At 44.6% G+C, this 22,143-nt stretch overlaps 1 protein-coding gene across 2 annotated transcripts in view; it reads left to right on the top strand.

Moving 5' to 3' along the window:
- Nucleotides 1–1,698: 1,698 nt before the first annotated feature.
- Nucleotides 1,699–22,143, top strand: part of p2ry2.1 (purinergic receptor P2Y2, tandem duplicate 1) — a 41,802-nt gene continuing 21,357 nt past the window's right edge. For both annotated transcript variants that reach the window (XM_043692166.2, XM_043692164.2), the window contains exon 1: nt 1,699–1,818. The gene's annotated coding sequence lies outside the window, so the exon portion shown is untranslated. The remainder of the gene's footprint in view (nt 1,819–22,143) is intronic.

Raw genomic sequence — 22,143 nt, 5'->3', positions numbered from 1 at the left:
GTGTAATAGTTTGTTCCACATATCTGTCATCTATTAAGGTCACTTGACAATGGCTGTTTGCAGAGGGCTGGTAGAAAATGCAGGCATAACATTTACATAAGTGCAGTTGCCAGATGTGATAGCAGCAAACCTCATGCATGTGTGCAGTCCAAATATCTCATGTCAGTTTTCCACCACAACCTCTTCAACCAGCTGCTGATCATATGCTGTTTCTCCCCTATTTGTGCATGGAATCCAGCTTTGTTCTCCACATATAGTGGATGTTATAGTAACTCTGGAAAAGTTTCAGAAGAAATCTGCTTGAATGATTTAAGATTCTCAGTTACTCAGATAAGTTTTTAAAAACTGGGTGGACTGACTAAATTTATTTATTTACTTTAGACAGTGGATGTTGAGTCATTGAACAGAACAGATAAAGCTTAGGGTACTAAGGGAATTGAAGGATAAGGAAATGGATCCTTCAAGGATATATCCCTGGGATGATGTGATTATACCATGAAAGATTGAGGAATCTGGACTGGCATCCTCTAGCATGTTAAAGAATGAGAAGTGATCGCATTGAAACTTCTTACAGGGTGTGACAAGATTGATGTGGAGACCGTGTTCTCCCTGGGTGGTGAATCTAGAATCAAAGGGACACAGTCTCAGAGTATGGTGTTGGTCATTTATGACTGAGATGAGAGGGAGGGTGAATATTTGGAATTTTCTACCCCAGAGGGCTGATGTCACACCATAGGGATAGAAATCTGCCATCCACAGCTGGTCTGGCCTCCATGTGGCTTCACAGCTACAGCAACTGCCCTCTGAAAAGGCTGAGGCTTTTAGGTTCAAGGGCAAATGGGCATAGGTGGCAAATGCTGGCCAAAAAACTCTCTGAGTTTATCATTAGTCTCTGAGCACTAACTCGGAAGAAAATATTTAGTGAATAAGTATCCATTTTATTGAAAATATGACAATGCAAACCTTCATGCTGGGTGTATGGATGGATAAGAGAGCTGCAGGGAGATGCCACTTCTAAACGGAAGCATTCATGTTGAGTTTGGGTGAAAGTGTGGAAAAGGCAGATAATATTGGACTCCAATGCAGCCAAATGAAACAGTGCCTGAAAGGCAGCTTTGTCCGGAGGCTCACTGAACATGTTACCTAGTATGGTGACAAAACATCTGAAAATGAACCTTCCAGCTCAGCGAGCAAACCCACATCCAGAACCTCAACCTGAGCTACAAATCTGCTCAAAACTCAGTAGTGCCTGAAAGGTTCTGGCTTCTGCAGCTCTCCTGAGAGTTGTATTGCAAATTGTTTGCCCAACTATTTTGATGATTACTAGAGAGAGAAAAAAGATATGGGCATAAGAATTTATTTCGTCTGAGATGCAAAGAGAGAAAGAAAGCGATAGCAACAGGTATACAGAATCGCTGAAATCACCTCAATGTCTTCCCTTGTCCGATTAAAACCCATTCCAGCAGCTTTGTGTCCGCCACTTGTTCACCATTAACAGGGAGCGGCAGACAAATCCACCCTGACACATCAGCGGCCTCTCTGTCCCTGCGGTCTGACACTCAGTGGAGAGGGGCAGAAAACAAGCTGGACGTCCAAGTTTGATGTGACGGGCAGCTGGAGTCCCTCCCACAGTCATACCGTTACACATTGAGATATTAGTGTCAGAGCCAGTGCGGGATTACGGTTGTCCAGGTCCTGAGCTGACAAAGCACAGTTTCAGACACACTTAGGGAAAATGATCATTCAGCTGAAAACCCTGAACCAAGCAACGGTCCCACAGGTGGACGAACAGCCGCGAGTTTATTAGACCCCATCCGAGTAAGTATTGCAGCTTAATGTTTTGGAGTCATATTTCTCATCGTTGTACTTTTACAATACTAATTACATAAAAGCTAAGTGAACACTTTGAGAAATACTGCATCAAACTGGCGTTCAAAAGTTTGATTCTTTGCAATGCACGGGAAACTTGTGTGACAAGTCTCTGAATTAGCCACAAGAAAAAGAGAGAAATAAATTGTGGACAGGTTATTTAGTAGCTGCAAAGAAACGGTCTTTTGTTTTGTGAGGGAGAGATGACATTGAGACAGACGGTAAAATCTATCCTGGCTAGATAATGGGTTGGATTTAATATCAGACAAGTATATTGGTCACCAATATCCAGAGCGTGTAAGAGAAGGGGGAGGGAGAGGTTCTCTGTGCAGATACAGTCACAGTAAACACATCGAAAATAAGAAAAAGCTTCCAGGTTAGTTGGCCTTTGCAGCATTTATAATTGATGTAAACTCTCAGAAATATTCCAATCAATGACCCAGTCAAAGAAGTGAAATGTCCAGGGGTCTTCTTGAAAACCGAGCAGTAGGAAAATTACTGGATTGATTAGACTACTGAACTGGAAGAGCTGAGAAAATGGTCTGAGCGAATGGATTTTTACAGAAACTCACTGCTCGCAGCATTCCACACAGAAGTTTCACGTATTATTTTGCTGAGATCTCTTGCCTGTTTTAACCAGGTGGAAAGTCTTAAAAAATCCAGAAAGCCTGTAATGCACTTTCTGTAAATTGCATTGTCTCTGATAACTTGTCCAGACTGTGCTCGACCTGAAAGCATTGTGTAGAGGCAGTATTACAAAATGAATTCAGATTGAACAGAAACACAGATTCTGCACTGCTGCTGGGATTGTAGTACCCTTGTTATCTGTTCATTATATGTTGCTTCTAAGTTGGTGTCTTCCTTTATATTGGTACTAAGTGTTACTGATTTCAACTAACTTGTTCAGACATGCCTGGTGGGAATTCAGGTGTGTCTTGCTGGATGATTGACTTATGAAAGAGCATGATGCCAATAGTGTGGGTTCAATTCCTATCACTGGCTAAGGTTACCATGAAGGACTCTCCTTCTTAACGTCTTCTCTTGCCTAAGTATGGTGGCCCTCAGGTTAAATCACCACCTCTCTAATGAGAGAACAGCCCTATGGTCTGGTATGACTATGGTGACACAAAAATCCTGCACAGCCATAAAACAGTCCAACTCAGTATTTACAATAAATTCATACTTGCTGCATGAGCTGGGAAACTATTCCAAAGATCAATAACAATATTAATAGAAAGCTGCTGGTACTAGAACACAAACAGTTGATACCTGAGTTCTGTGTTTGTGTAATTTATAGACGTGGCTCTTGGGTTTTACCCAATATATTTCATCAAAAAAATCTATCTACAATGACATCTTAGCCATTATTCCCAGACCTTGATCTATCTCCCTCAACACTAAAATAAACAACAAATTATGGATGCTGGAAATCTGATTTTGTTCTGTGTCCTCGCTGCTATTTTCAATCAGTTAAAGTGAGTTCTGCCTGGTGTAAAAATACTGACTGTATAATGCTGTTTTAAGCATGACTGCTGTGCCAAGGGACTTGGGTTCCAGAGACAAACCGGAATGTGCATTGTGAAAACAATCACATGAGAACATGAATTGACTTTAATGATTGTAAATGGTTACTTGGTGTAAATGACTAAGAGACACATCCACAGTGTTGTGAATTAAACAGTTGAAAGATGATTAGTACCTCCATGTTCTAAATTTTGTGATTTCCTAATTGTCCTTGGGAGAGGGGGATGAGCTACCTTCTTGGACTGTTGTGGAGAAGGCAGTAGCACAGTGCTGTGAGGGAAAGACCCCCACTGCATGGACTGCAATAGTTTCTAGGGCATAGGGATGAGCAATAAACTCAGGCCTGACTGTGATACCACAGCTTCAAGAATGAAAAGGATCTGAACAGAAAATCAGAAATCTCAAAGCCCTTGATTCTTTTTTAGGAATCTACCTTTGTCCCTATATCGTGTTTTGACTATCGAGAAATTCAAACCTCAGCAAGATCAGAGAGTGCAGCATTCTGCTGTACTAATATCTTGTCTGCTTTGACATACACAATCACAAACACAATATGAACAATGCATGTCTTCATTAAAGTTTTCTCCTGGAATCAGTATTTTCTTATTGTAGGCTTTGTCAATAATGACAGTGGCCAAAAACAAGCAAGCATATCACAACATCTTCTATGACTCTCAGTGATGATCAGTAGTATCATTGTAGTTCACACAGCCTGGAGAATGTGGATTGTATAATGAAAAGGGAGTCCTGAGCATTTAACAGTGCACAGATAAAAAGGACTAAGCAGTGGTGCCTGTTCAGTTCAGGAAGCTGCTTCCTGGAAGGCCATTATAAAACAACATTGAAGTCCTATACACAATGAAATTCAACACTGCAGTGAACTTGGTGCAATTGTCTCACGTTGTTCTTGTTGCCAGTAGGAAAGATGAAACTCCATCTCAACCAATTGTCTGCTAGCTCAGCAAACGCAAAATTGATTGGAGGAACCTGGTGGGAGGAACAGGAATACAAGTGACAACCTGATAGTGGAATCCTAACGAAAGTGTAGCTGCCCATGTGTAATGCACTGCAAGGCTGCCTCTCTGTTGATATTGTGCAGGCAGTTTCTCTGGGTCATTGCCAGAGAGTTGTGCATGGATCCAATTCCGCTTGGTGACATAATAGCAGGTGTGAGTGCTCCAGCACTTCACTATTTGAGCAGCTTGGCACATTTCCACTGATTTCTATTTACTTAATTAAATCCTGTCTCAGCAAACCACATTGCTTTCCCACTGATGGACAATGGGCTGAACTTCACTGGAAATGGCTAAATGTCATTTTTTGGTGAATTTCAGTGAAGGATTTCTCTCTGCTTATCAATTTTTCTTGTGCTAATTTGCCAAACTCAACTCATTGCCTTTGCACCACCCTCACTTGCTGTCACATTTACAGTTGGCGGATGTTCTGACTTCTGTTGGGACGTCCTGGAATTTTTAAAAGGTCATTGTGGACCTGGTCAAATGCTGGCAGTCTTGAACTGCCATCTATGATTCAATCAACTTGATGTTGAATTAACAGATTTGGGGAAATTGGTGCTATGCTGTGTGGACAGAGACCCGGAGATCTGGTGGATGGAGCGGTGCAGAGGAGAGTTGTTCTCTTCCCCCAGGACTGATAGAAGAGGCCCGAAGCTGCCATTCGGGTCAGTGCGGTCCATCAAAATACCCAGAGTATAGACCTTCTTGTTCCACCAGGGTAAGTTCCACACTTTTCTCTCTGCTACCTTACACTCACTACACTTCGACAGCAGCCACTTCTCACCAAGTCTCATGATCTACTACTCCTACTATTGCAAGCAACATCTTCCTTCATTTACCCCCCACCGACCTCCAGTCTACTAATCCTTGCAAGGCCTCAAACTGCCTACTCACTCACTTGGGACACCTCACTGTCTTGGCCCCACTGACAGCTGTGCCATATGGGGCAGGCAAAGACCAAGAGTGCTCCTGAGGAGATGCCAAAACCACAATGTCCTGGCCCCAAGTAAGAAGCATTGTCCTTTGCTGTGCTACTTTTCCATTCCCTCCTTTGTGAATATTGTTAACATGCTGAATTACTAGACCTTGTTTGCAACATTTTCTCTCTTTTGTCTCGGGCAGATACCAGTAGAATAAACACATTCTTGGCGGCAGAGAGGTTGTTTTTGCAAAGATCTAGATCTTCACCTCCTGAGGAAGATAGCACAGATGAGGATGACCTAGCAAGGCTGCCTCCTAAACTCTTCACCAGCTCAAATACTGACACATTTCTGGGTACATCAGCTGGATTAGAGTCAGGAGTACCACACCTCCCCATCTGGTCGAGGGAGAAACTCAGAGTACTGCTGGACAGCAGGCAGCTGTTCATTCCAGGAAGCAGAGGATCCCAGAGTGCCTGCAATTAACTTAATTCCAATGCACAAGAAGACAGAGGAGCAGTGGTCTGATTAACCAAGGCACTGGGTGAACTGACACACCACAAAGGTTGCCGAATTACACCAATGCTGTGGCATGCAGACATCTGGCTGCGTCCATGGACAGGTTGGCAGCACCCATGGAGTGCCACGTCAGATGCTCAGCACCAATGGCAAGACAAGAGACCTTGATCTCATACCAGCTGCACCTTCCTCACAAAGCGACAGGGCAGTGCCAGTAGGCTGCTCGTGGAGAAGCAACAATACACAGCTGTCCCCATCCAAGTGGGTCAAGGTGATATGCCAAGGACAGTCCTGGGGTGGGGGAGGGGCATCCACCAAAAGATTGGGGTTGAGGTGGGGATGTTTTCATGGGCCACTGCTGCAGAGGGTTAACCAGAACCGCATGCCAGCCTCACCCAGTCAGAGTTCAAGCTGGCTCTGGATAGGGGACACTTGGCATGATCTGAATCATCTAGACAGGAATGCTCCTGGGATTGCCCAACCAAACCAACAAGGCCAATGAGCTCCACTGAAGGTTGGGCTCCCTCCAGTCCAGCTGCACACTCTAGAATTGGCACCGAGATGTACTGGGAGGAAAGGAGAGAAGAAGACCTTTTGAGGGTACAGAGCTGACACAGATGATGTTTCATTGTAAATACGTGATCATAGTTATTAATAAACATTCCCCTTTCACTGTCAGCTGTATGACTGAATGTCTGTCAAGCTGCAAGAACAATACTGAAGATACAGACCCAAGCCATCCTTAGTGCTACACAAGGCTTTATATTCTAAAGTGAATAGCTCCTGCACCATGTATATGATATGGAAACTTGGAAGATGCCTGTAACTTTGGTCTGTAGGGTGAATGTTTGCAAAACATTGCTTGTGCATTGATTCCTGATGTGGTCAAGGTGCTTGAGGCCAGGATTTGTTGTACACACAGTAGGCTAACGCCAAAGGTTTCCACAGCAGCGAGTGCTTGCAGGAGTATGAACTGTATGGATACCTGCATGAAGCCCCTAGCCTCACAAAATGAAACATTTACCCCCAAAGGCCCACTCCAGATGTGGTGGCTGCCATTTTCATCTCAGTTGTGCGTTCCATATTTACTTACTTGTCACTCCTCTTGCAGTGAGTCTTAGGGTCAGCTCTTATAATTGGCAATCACCCAAATATACATTTCCTTTCTTGGTAGGCCTCCCCATCAAACCCATCAGCTTTGAACCTTGCCACGTTCGCACCCAAGCTGTATGTCTAAATCTTCAACTTCCCACTTTACAGCCTCATACATACTGAGTTAACATGTCAGACGTAATAGTCCACTGTAGTCGATGACTCTTCCTTTTGCATTTCCCCATTAATGTCAATTCTCTGACACCTCTTTTCCCTAATAGATTGAGTTGCCCACTTTTACAATCCCAACATGCAGTCTCCAATTCCTACAATTGTGTTCTGGTTAACCCTCTGCAGCAGTGGCCCATGAAAACATCCCCACCTCAACCCCAATCTTTTGGTGGATGCCCTTCCTCCACCCCAGGACTGTCCTTGGCATATCACCTTGACCCACTTGGATGGACAGCCCCAAACAATGAGTGACCAAACCTTCGACTGATCTCCATGCAGCTCCTGGTGGATTTCTCGTGCATTACCCCATGACTGTTTGTGTGACACGCTGACCATGGCCCAATCCCCAGACTGTAGGGGTACGTATGCACTGACCCTGGCCACCGCATGAGGCAAATGGCGCATGCCCAAGCCCCTGAACTGATATTGGAGACTGCCCTTGACCAAAGACTTGTGCAAAGGCCCATGACTGAAGGATGACTCCCTTCACCTGATTGAAGACTATTCGCTTTTGTCTTTGAGACACATGGAGTACATTTCGATTATATGCAGCTGACACATGACATAGGACTGAGATTGAAGTAGCACAGTGCTATACAGCGACATCCCCAACCCCTGACTGATCAGTGCTGGCAGCCATAACAAGTTGCCTGACTTTGCATCATTCTAATAGGCAAGGCAAAATCCAGCTGAGGGGTCGAAATGCATAAAAAGCATGGCCTAGGCAAGGCAGGGATGCTGTGAGCATTGAAGTCAGCACAAAGTGAGTGGGTGCTGAGAGCAAGTGAGGATCTCTGAGATGTCTGTTATGGGCCAGAGACCCGGGTTCAATTCCCGACTCAGGCGACTGACTGTGTGGAGTTTGCACGTTCTCCCCGTGTCTGCGTGGGTTTCCTCCGGGGGCTCCGGTTTCCTCCCACAGTCCAAAGATGTGCAAGTCAGGTGAATTGGCCATGCTAAATTGCCCGTCGTGTTAGGTAAAGGGGTAAATGTAGGGGTAGGGGTAGGGGTAGGGGTATGGGTGGGTTACGCTTCGGCGGGTCGGTGTGGACTTGTTGGGCCGAAGGGCCTGTTTCCACACTGAAATTAATCTAATCTAATCTAACCAAGTCCCCTGGTTGAATCTATTAGGTGGATGCCTGTCCCTGGATGCAAAGTTTCCTGGCAGCTGCATTCCGGTGAAGGATGCTGGTGCACTCCAAAATGCAACATTGAAGTGCACAACCATGCTGTAGGGGGATTGGAGATGTACCATGATGTTGGTGTGGTGTGGTGTGTATGATGTCAAAGTCGGCTGATCGCAGATATGTGCGATCTCTAGCCATGAATTGTGCCCTGAGATGTTGGTGCCTAGTTTCCACAATGGAGGGTCAGATGAGCAGGCAGCAAGCTGGAGTTGCCTGGTAGCAGCTTTGACTTTTGTGTTGGGAATTGTCACCATCTAGCTTTTACTCAGCTGGTTGGAAAATGGAAAACTATATTTTTAACAAAGTGAGATTAGATAATAATGAGATGTTAATACATGCTAATACATGCAAATATGCCTCTCACTATCCGCTAGGAAGAATCCTACCTTGCTGTTCAACACTTAGTTAGAAAATGAGACTTTGTGCTCCTCCCTCACCATCTCATATGATCTATTCAACATTGCTCAGGGGTTAGGAAGATTCAGTCCAATAACTCTGCTGATATTTAAGACACCCTTTTGAAATCTATAATCCACCATCGTGCCTGTAACTTGGTAGCTTGGCATAAAAATATTGTGACAAAAGGTCAGCCCATTATTTTAAACAGAGCACAGACATTGAGGCATCTGCTCTAGAGGTCTCCAGCTTACACAGTGGCCTTTAAAGGGCTGGCACAGAACACAAAGTTGTGGCAGTGACTGAAACTCTGTCTTATTGCTTCTAATGATATCATAGAGGCTTGTACTTTTTACATCAAAGAGCTGGAGGTATCATTGCAAGAGAAGCACAAAAGAGGATAGCCAAAATTGTGGCTCGTGAATACACTACTGGCAGATACACAAAGGACGTCACAAAGGAAGTCACTAATGCAGTCAACTGTTTCCCCATACCTTTGTTTAAACTTTCCTACAATGTAGGTTTCTTAATCTTGACTCATGTTGAACTTCTTGAGTGTTATTGGAACTGCATCACCCAGGCAAGTGGAGAGTGTACATGTTCCTGGTTTGTCCTTTGGAGTTGGTGGACAGACTTTGGGGAGTCAGGAATAGAGAGCTTTTCCTCAGAATTCCCAGCCTCCAACTTGCCCACAAACTCCATTGTTTTTATGACTGATGCAGTTCAGTTTCCTGGTCAATGGCAAGCCTCAGGATGTCATCAAGGGGGGAATTCAGCAACAGTAATGCTATGGAATGTTAAAGGGAAATGGTTAGATTCTCTCTTGTTAAAATTGCCCAGTGCCTGGTAGCAGGAATGTTGCTTGCCATTCTCAGCTCACCCTGAATGTTTTTTGGGCCGTGTTACATTTTGACACAGACTGCTTCAGTATCGTGTTGCGAATTGTACTAAACACAGTGCAATCAAGCACAAGTATTCCTTCTTCTGATCTTTTGATGGATGAAGCATCAATTAAGCAGCTGAAGATGATTGGAACAAGGACATGAACCTGAGGAACACCTGCAGAGATATCCTGGAGCTGAGATGACTGACCTCCAACAACCACAACCACCTTCCTTTGTGTCAGGTATGATCTAAATGGAAAGTTTTTCACATTGACTCCAATTTTTCTGGATTCTTGACGCCATTCTGAGTCAAACACTGTCTTTTGTCAAGGATTGTCACTCTTGTTTCCTCTCTTGTTCAGTTCTCTTGTCTATATTTGAACCAAGGCTGTAATGAAATCAGGAGCTGAGTGGCCCTAGTGGAACCCAAACTGAGTGTAATTGAGCAAATTACTGCTATTTGAAAACCTATTCATGGCACTGATAATGACCTCTTTTATCACTTTACAGATGATTGAGAGGACTGATAAGGTGATCTGTCCTATTTTTGTATACAGGACGTACCTGGGCAATATTCCACATTGTTGGGTAGATACCAGTGTTATAGCTTTACTGGAACAGCTTGTCTAGAGGTGCGCAGGTTCTGGAGCACAAGCTTTCAGTGCTATTGTTGGAATGTTGTTAGGCCCCATACATTTTAGGGTTATTCAGCATGGTTTTGTGCAAGGAAAATCATGTTTCACCAACTTGATTCAGTTTTTTTAAGGCAGTTAGCAAAAAGATTGATGATGGCAGAGCAGTAGTAATTGTTTATTTGGATTTTAGTAAAACATTTGACAAGGTTCCACATGGTGGACTAATGAGTAAAGTTGGGTCACATGGGATTCCAGGGTGAGCTTGCCAATTTGATATATAATTGGCTTAACAGCAGGAGACAGTAATGGGGCAGGGTTATTTTATTTTGGACTGGAAGCCTGTGACCAGTGGTGTTCCACAGGATCGGTTCTGGGTCCTCTTTTCTTTGTGTCACATACAAACAGGGTGGTTAAAAAGGGGTTTGGCATACTTGCTTTCATTGCTCAGTCCTTTGAGTACAGGAGGTAGGAAGTCATGCTGAGGTTGTATGGGACAATGGTGAGGCCTCTTCTGGAATACAGTGTCCAGTTCTGGTCACCCAGTTATACAAAGCTGGAGAGGGTTCAGAAGAGATTTACCAGGATGTTGCTGGGTATGGAAGGTTTGAGTTATAAAGAAAGACTGGACGGGCTGGGACTGTTTTCATGGAGTGTAGGAGGTTGAGAGGCAACCATATAGAAGTTTATGAAATAATGAAAGGTACAGATAGAATTAATGGTAGTTGTATTTTCCCTTGAGTGGGGAATTTCAAGACGAGGGGACACATTTTTAAGGTTAGAGGAGAAAAGATTAAAAAAGACATAAGAGGCAACCTTTTTACACAGAGGATGGTTCATGTGTGGAATGAACTTCCTGGGGAAGTGGTGGACCCAGGCACAGTTCCAACATTTAAAAGACTTTTGGACAGATACATGAATAGGAAATGTTTGGAGGATACAGACCAGGAGAAAGTGAGTGCTGCAGTTGCTGGAGATCAGAGCCGAGAGTGTAGTGCTGGAAAAGCACAGCAGGTCAGGCAGCATCCGAGGAGCAGGAGAATCGATGTTTTGGGCATAAACCCCTCATCAGGAAGCACTTCTTGATGAAGTGCTTATGCCCGAAACATTGATTCTCCTGCTCCTCCGGTACAGACCAAGACCAGACAGGTGGGATTAGTTTGAGATTATGTTCAGCATGGCCTGGTTGGACTGAAGGTCTGTTTCCATGTTGTAAGATTCTATGACCCTCTATCCAGTGCCTTCAGTTATTTCTTGATCTTTCCACACTCATGGTCTTGATCTGAAGGGCCTTGTACCCGAATGCCCATGTGTGACTCTTTGAACGCGAGGAAGCCCTGACACAAGGTGAAAGTTATGTGTCTTGCTCGGCAGATGACTATCTTCCACAGGGAAAGTAATGGAGATGTTAAATATAGGTTTTGATAAACCCATTGATTGAAATACACTTTGACTGACATAGCAAATGTGACATGATTTTAATGATTTAGTAAGAAGAAAATATAATGCTGGAATAGACATCCAGGGGCAGACCTGAATCTGATTCTGCAAATTATCTGCAAATGGCACAAATCTGTGGCATTCTGACTGAAGGAGTGGAGGAGGTGAGCACCCCTCTGTCATGTCCAACTGCAAGTCTTAGAACATTGGCTGATGTAGCCAACTTTCTTATGGGCTCACGTGTTGGCAGTTTTTTTATGGTCTTGTGTCGTGAGATATGAAGACATAAAATAACCATCCTTGCCATTTTATATGATACCAGTGTGTATGATGTATACTTTGATATGTTCCGACTGTGGATACACTTCAGAAACAGGTCATTGACTGCAAAGTGTGTTATTTAAGTTAAAAGACCATAAACACAGTCTGAACTTACAATGGTTAGTCTTTAATGGCTAATGATGTGACATGAAAATAATTAAACACAGAATCACTGATCTGTACATTCTTATTGTCAATCATCAAGGAGACTGAATCTGATTTGGAGTGTCAGAAAATTAACAACATAATTAAGCAGCACTTTAGATTTCTGGCATTATTTTGAACAATTTTATTTGTTGCATGTTTTACTTTGACTTAGCAGTAAATGATTGCCTCTCGTAACTTCACTATTAGTAGGTGGCACGTTGCATTAATTTTAATTAGTAAGCCCTTTCCTGACATTTTAAAGGCGTAATGGCACTTGGACACTAAGTAAGACTTGAACCTGATTTTATTGGGCTGAAGTAATCAGCCCTGACATTTCTCAGTCTAATCCTTTTGTGCATTATTTTGGGGACATTTGGCTGAGGAAAGATGAACAGGCACATGTTATGCTACGTCTTTACCCGTTAGTATTACATGCTGTTTTCTCTGGTGCCTTGACTGGATTTTGGAGAAAAAAGTTCTGATTGAACAAGGACATTTGAATGAATCTCAATGATGTTGGAGCAATTTCCTGAGGTCTTTCATATCTTGTTTCTGAGATCAACATAGTGTTGATGTAAAGTGTCGTGATTTGAGTGTTACGGCATAAAGAATGTCATGGAAAAGGTAATTATTGGGCAAGAAAATCTCTTTGGTTGCACTGTCCAGGAATTGCTGCACCCACCTAAGAACTGAAATGGAGAGCAGTCACTCTTGAGTTTTTGAGATCACTGTCCCTTGAGTCTGAGATGAAGTCGACTAAATTAAAAGTAAAATTAAATTCTTTCTTCTGAAGTAAATCTTCATGTCCTACTGGCTGGAAGGCTGATATTTTATTGCTCGTCCCAGGAGCTTTTGTAGAGTTGGTGGTGGGTTTTTTTCTTGAGCTGCTGTAGACTATGTTGTGAAGGTCATACCACAAAGTGACGGGGATGAGAGTTCCAGGATGTTGCAGTGACATTGAGGATGTGGTAATGGATGTCTAAATTAGGATTTTCACATGGCCTGGGGGGTTAACCACGCAGACGCATCCACCAAAATTTCGTAAGGCAACCTAAGCTATTTGATAATGATTGGGAACACTTTGAGACATGTTGATAGAGTATTATAGCTGCTATGTACACGTGGGGCCTCTTCTACTAACATCTCTCCACAAGGATTTAAGGGAACTTTACTTATCAACTTACGAAATCAGCAGCAGTAAACCAGTCAGCCCCTTGAGCTCGCTCTGCTGTTCAAATATGAACATGACTGATCTGTTTGCCTTGTGAATCCACCCGGTTAACCTTTGATCCACTGCCTAACAATAACCTATCTACATCGGCTTCAAAATATTCAATGACACCCCCACCTTCTGAGACAGAGGGTTCCAAAGTTGCACAACCTTCTGAGAGAATCAAAGAATCCCTTCAATGTGGAAGCAGACCCTTCAGTTCAACTTGCCCATGCCGACCAAATATCCCAACCTAATTTAACCCCATTTAGCTTAGATTACTCACAGTGTGGAAACAAGTCCACACCAACCCGCTGAAGCGCAACCCACCCAGACCCATTCTCCTACATTTATCCCTTCACCTAACACTATGGGTAATTTAGCATGGCCAATTCATCTAACCTGCACATTTTTGGACTGTGGGAGGAAACCAGAGCACCCAGAGGAAACCCACGCAAAAAAGGGGGAGAATGTGCAAAGTCCACACAGTCAGTCACCTAAAGTGGGAATTGAACCCGGTTCTCTGGCGCTGTGAGGCAGCAGTGCTAACCACTGTGCCACCATGCCGTCCATTTTTTGAAGATTTGCCAGCTCTTGGCCATATCCCTCTGAACCCTTCTTATTCATATACCCACACAGATGCCTTTTAAATGCTGTAATTGTACCAGCCTCCAACACTTCCTCTGGCAGCTCATTCCATAAATGCACCACCCTCTGCATGAAAAAGTTGCCCCTCTCACCATAAACCTATGCCCTCTAGTTCTGGACTCCCCCACCCCAGGGAAAAGACTTTGTCTATTTATCCTATCCATTCCCTTCATGATTTTATAAACCTTTATGAGGTCACCCCTCAGTCTCCGATGCTCCAGGGAAAACAGCCCCAGCCTATTCAGCCTCTCCAGGAAGCTCAATTCCTCCAACCCTGGCAACATCCTTGTAAATCTTTTCTGAACCATTTCAAGTTTCACAACATCCTTCCAATAGGAAGGAGAACAGAATTGCACGCAATATTCCAAAAGTGGCCTTGCCAACGTCCTGTACAGCCGCAACATGATCTCCCAACTCCTGTACTCAATACTCTGACCACTAAAGGAAAGCATACCAAACGCCTTCTTCACTATTCTATCTACCTGCGACTCCACTTTCAAGGAGCTATGAACCTGCCCTCCAAGGGAGATGGTATGACCTGTTTGGTCGATGGGAGGTATGAATCTGGTAGGTAGCTGGAAGGAAAGGTCAATAAGAGGAATGGAAGGGAGGGGGGAGGGGCTGGGAAAGGAGTCCTCAGTGTTGAGTCCTCTGGGCTGTAGGCTACCTAGGCGGAAGGTGAGGTGTTCTTCCTCCAATTTTAGGTCTGATTCATCGTGGCAATGGAGGAAGCCAAAGATGGTCTTGTGGGAAAGGGAGTGGGGAAGAAGAATTAAAATGGGCTGTGACTGGGAGGTCAGGTTGGTCCCTGTGGGCCCAGCTCAGATGCTCGACGAAACATAACCTTAGTTTACATTTGTTCTCCCTGATGCAGAGAGGAGCATATGGGGAGCACCGGAAACAGTAAACTGGGTTAGAGGAGAGGCAGATGAACCTCTGTCTCACTTTAACACCTCTCATTTCCTTAAAATCCAGGGGTGGCCATGGGCACTCAGAGGCCCCAGCTACGTCTGCCTCTTTGTCAGCTACATTGAGCAGTCCTTCTTCAGTACCTGCACAGGCACTGTGCCCCAACTCTACTGCCATTACATCGATGACTGCATCGGTGCAGCCTCCTGCAACCAGGAACAGTGGAACAGTTCAGCCACTTTGCCCACAATTTCGACCCCACTCTCAAATTCACCTGGTCCATCTCGGACACCTCCTCCCCTTTCTTGACCTCTCCATTTCCAACTCTGGTGACAGTCACAAGAAGGATGTTTACTATAAACCCACAGACTCTCACAACTAAGTGGACTACACCTCCGCCCACCCAGAATCCTGCAAGAACTCCATCCCACTCTCCCAATTCCTTCACCTCCACCACATCTGATTGGACGAGGAGATATTCCACTCCCTAGCATCACAGATGTCCACCTATGTTGAGCAAAGTGCTTTCCCCCCCCTGTCATCCAGGCAGCCTTTCACTGCACCATTTCCAATTCTCCTTCCACTCCTCCAAACCCCTCCCTCCAAATGCAATAAATACCAAGTCTCCCTTGTCCTCACCTACTACCACACCAGTCTCCGCAACCAACACATCATCCTTAAATACTCCCGCCAACTGCAACTAGACCCCACCACCAAGAAAATCTTCTCCTCCCCACGCCTCTCTACTTTCTGCAAGGACCATTTCCTTTGCTCATCCTTGGTTCACACCACTCTCCCCATCAACACCCCCTCCCCCTGCACCACCCAGGTACCTTCCCCTGCAGCCACGAAAGATGCAAAACCTGCTGACACACTACCCCCCTCACCTCCATCCATGGCCCTAAACAGTCCTTCCAGGTGAGACAGAGGTTCACCTGCCTCTCTTCCAACCTAGTTTACTGTATCTGGTGCTCCCGGTGTGGTCAGTTCGCTGAGCATCACAGCCAGGTCCGCAGGGGCCAACCTGACTTCCCAGTCACTGCCAATTTTAATTCCCCTTCCCCACTCCCTTTCCGACATGACCACCCTTGGCCTCCTCCATTGCCAAAACAAGTCAGAACTAAAATTGGAGGAACAACACCTCAACATTCGCCTGGGCAGTCTACAGCCCAGGGGACTCAACACTGAGTTCTCCAATTTCAAATAATCTCCCTTCCCATCCCCCAACTCTCTTCCCAGCCCCTCCCCCTCCCTTCCATTCCTCAGATCAACCCTTCCTTCCAGCTACCAACCGGATTCATTCCTCCCATTGACCAACAGGTTGTACCCTCTACCTGTGTTCACCTATCCCCACTTCACCCCCCAACCCCTTTGTCTGCAGCTTCCCACACACCCACCCCCAGTCCTGAAGAAGCATTATACCCGAAATGTTGACTTCTCCGCCTCCTGATGCTGCCTGGCTTACTGTGTTCTTCCAGTCTCTTGCATGATCCTATTGAATCACAGCAGGTTCAACAGGCTGAATTGCCTACTCCTATTCTTAATTCATAAGTCTTAAATACAGCCTAGTCAACCTCCTTTGAACTGACTCCAATTCACTTACAACCTTTCCTAAATAAGGAGACCTGAAATATGATTGTATTAATGTTCTGTGTAACTGAAGCACAGCATTCCTACATTTATGTTCAATTCCCCACATAATAAAGGATGGCATCCATTATCCTTCTTGATTATGTGCTGTAATTAGATAGCAACCATTTGTGATTCACACTAAACCACATAAACCTCTATGCTCAGGATTCCGCTGTTGATCGCCTTTTAATTAATACTTCAGCTTTTCATTCTTCCTGCCAAAGTGAAGAACTTAATATTTTTTCACATTTTTCTCCACCTGCCAGATTTCGCTTACCTACTCACATGACTAATCCATATCATTCCGAAAACTCCTTATGTCTTCTTCACAACATACCTATCTGCACATTTAGCCAGGATCCATTTTGTCCCCTCATCTAAGTTATTTTTGTTAATTGTAAAATGTTGAGACCTTTGCAATACTCCACTCATCACATCCTGTCAACTTGAAGAAGATCCATTTTTGCATACTCTCTGTTTTCCATTGGCCAGCCAATTTTCTATCCATGCAGCTATGTTATCTGAATACAATTAAACTTTATGTCCCGCAATAGCTTTTGACATGTCACCTTATCAAATGTTTTCTGGAAATCCATGTGGATTGCGAGGCTAGAGGCAATTGTTGATCCTTCAAAGAACGCGAATAAATTGGTTAAACAGGATATCCCTGATATTACAGAATACCCCTGATATTACAGAATACTGAGAAGCCTACATAGAGTGGCCGTGGAGAAGATTAGTTTCCATTAGTAGGAAAGACTAGGACCCAAGGGTACTGCCTCAGAGTGAAGGAATGACCCTTTAGAATTGAGCTGAGAAGGAATTTCTTTAGCCAGAGCGTGGTTAATCTGTGGAACTCATTGTCCCAAAAGGCTGTGGAGGCTGAGTAATTGAATGTATTTAAAACAGAGATAGATAGTTTCTTGATTAATAAGAGGATCAAGGGTTATGGGGAGAAGGCAGGAGAAAACCTATCAGGCACCATCAAATGGCGGAGCAGACTCAAGAGCCAAGTGGCGTAATTCTACTGTTATATTTTATGGCCTTATGGTCTTACCTGCATGCTAAATAGCAGTAAGTGACAGAGCAAAGCAATTCCTCAACCATTGGCAAGACCTAAGCTCTATTATTTAGAGTTCTGGTCACTACACTATCAAAACAATGTGGAGGCTTTGGAGAGGATACAGAAACAGTTTGCCAGGGTGTTCTATGGTTTGGAGCGTAGAAGGGAGAGATTGGTTTGTCTTCATTTGAATATCAAAGGATGGGCAACCTGATATATATATATATATATATATATATATATATATATATAAAATTATGAGACGCATGAATAAAATGGATAATCAATATCTTTTTCCCAGGGTAGAAATGTCAATTATTAAGGAGCATAGATTTAAGATAAAAGGGCTGGAAATGTGTTGCTGGAAAAGCGCAGCAGGTCAGGCAGCATCCAGGGAACAGGAGAATCGACGTTTCGGGCATAAGCCCTTCTTCAGGAATGGGGAAAGTTTGTCCAGCAGGCTAAGATAAAAGGTAGGGAAGAGGGACTTGGGGGAGGGGCGTCGGAAATGTGATAGGTGGAAAGAGGTCAAGGTGAGGGTGATAGGTCAGACTGGGGTGGGGGCAGAGAGGTCGGGAAGAAGATCTCAGGTTAGGAAGGCGGTGCTGAATTTGATGGATTTGACTGAGACAGGGTGGGGGGAGGGGAAATGAGGAAACTGGTGAAATCCGAGTTCATCCCTAGTGGTTGGAGGGTTCCTAGCCGGAAGATGAGGCGTTCTTCCTCCAACCGTCTGACGATGGAGGAGTCCAAAGACCTGCATATCCTTGGTGGAGTGGGAGGGGAAATTGAAATGTTGAGCTACAGGGTGGTTGGGTTGGTTGGTCCGGGTGTCCCAGAGGTGTTCTCTGAAACGCTCCGCAAGTAGCCGGCCTGTCTCCCCAATGTAGAGGAGGCCACATCGGGTGCAGAGGATGCAATAGATGATATGTGTGGAGGTGCAGGTGAATCTGTGGCGGATATGGAAGTTTCCTTTGGGGCCTTGGAGGGAGGTGAGGGGGGAGGTGTGGGCGCAAGTCTTGCACCTTCTGCGGTTGCAGGGGAAGGTGCCGGGAGTGGAGGTTGGGTTGGTGGGGGGTGTGGATCTGACGAGGGAGTCACGGAGGGAGTGGTCTTTACGGAATGCTGATAGGGGAGGGGAGGGAAATATATCCTTGGTGGTGGGGTCCGTTTGGAGGTAGCAGAAATGACGGTGGATGATGCGCTGTACATGGAGATTTGTGGGGTGGTAGGTGAGGACCAGTGGGGTTCTGTCCTGGTGGCGGTTGGAGGGGCGGGGTTCAAGGGCGGAGGAGCGGGAAGTGGAAGAGATGCGGTGGAGGGCATTGTCGACCACGTCGGGGGGGAAATTGCGGTCCTTGAAGAAGGAGGCCATCTGGGTTGTGTGTTTTTGGAACTGGTCCTCCTGGGAGCAGAAGATAAAAGGGGGTAAGTTTGAAGGAAATACGAAAGGCAGGCTTTTTATCGAGAGGATGGTAAGTACCTGGAATGCACTGCCAGAGAAATTAGTGGAGACAGGTACAATAGTGATGTTTAAGAAGTATCTTGACAGATAAATGAACAAACGGGGAATAGAAGGATACATACAGTGCAGAGGCAAAAGGTTTTTAGTTTAGAGAGGCATCATGTGTTGCTGCTGTCCTCCTGTTCTCCCTGCAGTTTTGCCACATCCGGTCATAAATGGCGGTGGACAATTAAACCACTTACTGGAGGAGGAGGCTCCAAAGATATCTCCATCTTTAATGATGGAAGATCCCGGCACATCAGCGCAAGGATATGGCTGATGCATTCTTAACAATCTTCAGCCAGAAGTGCCAAGTGGATGGTCTATCTCAGCTGCCTTCATAGGCCCCAGCATCACAGATACCAGTATTTAGTCAGTTTGATTCACTCCACATGTTATCAACAAGTATCTGGAAGCACTGGATGTTACAAGGATGCTGACAACATTCCTGAAATAGTACTGAAGTCTGATGCTCCAGACTTTGACATGTGGCAACCCCCAATGGGGGAGATTGCAGATGTGATGGAGTTACTGTTGGTACCTGCAAATCTGAAGAGAGAGGAGTCATTGCATCCAATGGCTAGAAGTGGTGTACAATGAGTGGGACTGACAGTGGAGTTACTATAAGAATTGCAGTTATAGAGTCAGAGAGTCAGAGAGTCATAGTGATGTACATGGAAACAGTCCCACATTTGGCCTCCAAGGATCAGGATTCTTTCCTCATTGAGAGTGAGCACCCTGTCTTGATATGGGCAGTTTTTGTCTGTAATGAGAGAAAAGGAGGAATTAAATGAGATGAAAGTGGGTGGCACAGCTGTTAGTCTGGTCTGGTTGGGCAAAAGGTGGCAAAATGGGCTGAGTGACTGACTAGGCTGTGCAGGGCCATTCAGGGATAGTACCATGGAAAATTGAGGGTATGTGGGTGGGATGGGGCTGTGGGGTTGTTGGGTGTGATAGCGAGTGAGGGAAGATTAGATTAGATTAGAAACCCTACAGTGTGGAAAGAGGCCCTTCAACCCAACATGTCCACACTGACCCTCCCATAAGCAACCTACCCAGACCCATTCGCCTCTGACTAATGAACCTAACACTACGGGCAATTTAGCATGGTCAATTGACCTAACCTGCACTTCTTTGGACTGTGGGAGGAAACTGGAGCACCCAGAGAAAACCCACGCAGACATAGGGTGAATGTGCAAACTCTACACAGACAGTTGCCCGAGGCGGGAATTGAACCCGGGTCCCTAGCTCTGTGAGGCGGCAGTGCTAATCACTGAGCCACCGTGCCGCCCTATTGTTTCAGGCAATAATGAGTGTACCAGAGCATGGGCCTTGATAGGAAGCAAGTGCAGCAGCAGAGATGGGCTAAGTGTGAAGAGGCAGAGAAAGAATTGTGGCACTTACCCTGGCGCAATGGGGAAGGTCATTGATCTTCTTATGGCTCTGCTAGCCATTGCTCAGACTGTGGAGATGGCATTTACCCAGCTAGCAACCTTGGACCAAGCTGGCAAGGTCTGGTGCCGTGGTCTCTCCTGCTGATCCTCTGGGACGAGACCTCCTCTCTTTCGCACCATCTATTGACAGGAGCTCCAGGTCCAAGCCAGAAGCTCCCACATGTTGCAACCTTGACACATCACATGTCCTTAATGAGTTTTAATTAAATGTTCAGTTATATATTAACTCTACTAACAATTTGTAAATGATGTAAGACTTGAGAGTAGAGTAGACTTTAAATACTTACTCTGATATCAAGTGGATTTTTTCAATTTTCCAATTGACTTCAGACACAATGGGAATACATCACCTACTTGGAATTATGCACCCCCCAACAGGCCTTGGAGCCAGTGCTCCAGGAAAGCCTATAGGTCCTCCGCATTTACCTTGATGGGTAAAAGCCATCCCATAAAAAGATCCGCCAGACCCTCTCCTGTGGTGACCTGGCTGTATTTTTGTATTTTCTGAAATGCCTGCTTTTGAAAGAATAGCTAACTGAAGGTTCCTCTCAGCCACTTACTGGTAGTGCAGTCAAACACACTGCTGATTAACTCTGCAGCTTTGAGAACCATTTCAATTAACTGCTAGCCAAAATGCTAGGCCAGTGATACTTCTCACCCTGAGACGGGCTTGCAACCCGACAACAGTCCCTGGTCCTGTATCCCATTTGTAAAATGCAAATTCAGCTCACAGAACCAAAGTGTTTCCTATATGATGAAAAGACTTTTGACTCTTATGAAAAGTTTTTACCGGTAGATGTAGGGTAATAAATAATTCCTTTAACTATTGTTTTGGTATGTTACCATACCCAATTGTGATGGTAATCTTAAAATACTGATCTTGTGATCAGAGAAGGAATGATGTATAAATAAAATGGGCTGTGAGGGAAAGGAAAAAGACATTTGAAAGAAGGTTACGATATTTTGGATGCAATTTCCCCTGAATTGTTTCTCAGATGAATGATTAACTTTTGTAGTAGTTGCAACTGAAAAGCAAACCACCTGGATAAATGGATGATGATTATTAATCTCAGATTTATAGGATGGCAGTGCTCTGCTAAACAGATTTATTTCTTGCCCCCAAAGACTATAAAATAACTAATAGCATTTGCTGGGGCTCTAGAGGACTAGCATATGAATGTAATGAGGTAATGTTGAATTTATTTAAAACAGGAAAAGATTTACAAGTTTGAAAGGATGAAGCTATCAGGAAAGATTGAGTGGTCTTTTTCTCGGGGTAGATACTAGTTTAACATTATGACCGTGTTTTATAGGGTGGTTGTGCAGAAAGTGTTTCCACATGTGCCTGTGATTAGAAGAAGTGGACATAACATATGAAAACCTCCTTCACACCAAATAAAGAATTTAGGACAAACTGTTTCCCTCAAAGGTATTTGGTGTCAAATGGAGTAATTCAGCTAGCAATGATAGATGTGTATAAAGAAAGACTTAATTCATCCATGAAGGAGCATGGAGCTAAGGAATGTAATAGTATTGGTAATTAGA

Source organism: Chiloscyllium plagiosum, unplaced genomic scaffold (genome assembly GCF_037043375.1).
Source record: "Chiloscyllium plagiosum isolate Xiang-an unplaced genomic scaffold, Cpla_swu_hap1 HiC_scaffold_6, whole genome shotgun sequence".
NCBI classification, from domain to species: domain Eukaryota; kingdom Metazoa; phylum Chordata; class Chondrichthyes; order Orectolobiformes; family Hemiscylliidae; genus Chiloscyllium; species Chiloscyllium plagiosum.
This window is presented reverse-complemented; position numbering and strand designations above follow the sequence as displayed.